Below are 1996 nucleotides of genomic sequence, written 5' to 3'. Positions count from 1 at the left end.
TATATATATATATGTATAAGCAATTGTAAAAGCATAATAATTGAAGATGACTTTTAGATTTTACCATGAAAATTGATCTGGACGCTATATAGAAGAAAACGACACAATACATTATCCTAAGCTGGTAAGAAATAAAGCTGCAGTATAATGTATGACGTAGTAATCATATATTGTTCTTCTATTATACGATATTGGTTTAACAGCGTGATTTAATATGACATCCAGCTGCTATTTAGAGCGGTGACCTATATTGAAGTTTAGCAATAAAGTTTAATTATTTAAGGCAGTTTAATGGAAGTTTCTAAACTTTCGACGCTTAAGCTATTAATTGAACTACTTCATGATTCTTACAAAATTGTGTCACTCTTGATGGCTTCCTGATTTGAATGTAAATGTAAAGTTGAGATCAAGTTTCGCTTTAGATTATATAGGATTATAAAATTTTGACAATGTTTCTTTAAATTATGAATCGTGTACTTGTTTCGTCACAATAGAACTCGACAAAAAGTTGTTACTTTACAAGTTAAAAACCAAATTTTCTTTCTGAAGTTCTAGCTTCTACTCATTTATATTCTTATTGAAGAAGTGAAAAAGCTAATGGAGTTAACGCTATTAAATAATAATTGTTTCACACATACAGTCTTAAAATATTATAACATCAAATAGAAAATTTATAATTTTTAACGATCTATCAGATATAATAGAAATAAAACAAACTACAGAACGGTCAACAACACGTGACACTTTCGCTACATAATTGCTTCGAACAATTAACATAGGCGGAATTAACCAATTACAGAACTCAATAAGACAGTAAATGTCTTGGCTAATGGATTCCATTATCGCCAATCACATTTCTACACGTCGGCATATATAATCAAAGTTTTTTTCATAGTTTTTATCATTTAAAATATATGTATAAAAGATACTCAACTGACATCTAAATATTAACTTATATTGAAAGAAATGTATGTTTGATATTTACAAAATCTACTCCATTATTCATAATTACTGATAAAATATTAGTGTAATAATAATTATATTCATAATTTCATCAAAAAATTACATAAGTGACTATAAATTGTAATTCAATTATGGTAATTACAATTTCTTTTCTCAGTGTATAAATATATAATAATAAAAATGCTTTAAGAAAAAGAATTAATATACATAGAAATATTAAATGACAAACTTAAATAAATATTGCTGGTCCTTTTACTCAAATGTATTTCTTCTTGGAATTTATTTTAATGCATTTAATTTTGAACGCATTCAATTTCAATTTTCTATTTTGCATTATTATAAGATAATATTATAAAATAATATTATATAAATCACTTATATAAATTTAATTTATATAAATCAATAATGCTAATTATAATATTATAACGCAAATGATAACGTTGATGCTAAAATTATAGGAAAATCTTATTTGAAAATATGTATTAAATGAACAAATTGGAAGAAGTTTAGTAGCACGTAACATTTCACGTAATAGCTAGTTTAGAAGCTCTCTGAGGTTAACGACGTAATTCTACTCCGTCGACTTTTTCTCCTCTTTCGTATTAGTCTTCGAGCAAAGACGCTCTATATTTTGGGAAAAAGCTATATACTTGTTTCAACAAGTTCTCAAAACAAAGTAATTAACACTAAAATTAAGATTAATTAAGAATTATTAAGATCATGATACGGATGTTCTATCATTCGGTGATGTCATGTGTACATGTCGCTTCAAAAACAATCATTCTTAAAGGTTTACGTATCCCATCTATTTCAATCTTGAGTGCGCAAACAAAACACTACTAGAAAAACAAAACCGAGAATACCTTTAGTTGCATTGATATAGCCTGTTTAAATCTTGTCGAGTACAATATGTACGCGTGGATTTTATTTTAAAAATGTATAATTTTTTTTATTAAATAGTATTTAAAAATTAAGTGTTATATATAAATGTGTTATCTAACAAAATAAAACTTTATGATATAAATTTAATTTT

The 1996-nt window shown here is 25.7% G+C and overlaps 1 protein-coding gene across 5 annotated transcripts in view; it reads left to right on the top strand.

The window, feature by feature from the left end:
• LOC108688204 (protein NDRG3) overlaps positions 1-1996 on the top strand; it is a 33862-nt gene that overhangs the window by 11028 nt on the left and 20838 nt on the right. The gene's annotated exons all lie outside the window — the stretch shown is intronic.

The sequence above is a fragment of the Atta colombica genome, unplaced genomic scaffold (assembly GCF_001594045.1).
Source record: "Atta colombica isolate Treedump-2 unplaced genomic scaffold, Acol1.0 scaffold226, whole genome shotgun sequence".
In the NCBI taxonomy this organism is placed as follows: Eukaryota; Metazoa; Arthropoda; class Insecta; order Hymenoptera; family Formicidae; genus Atta; species Atta colombica.
This window is presented reverse-complemented; position numbering and strand designations above follow the sequence as displayed.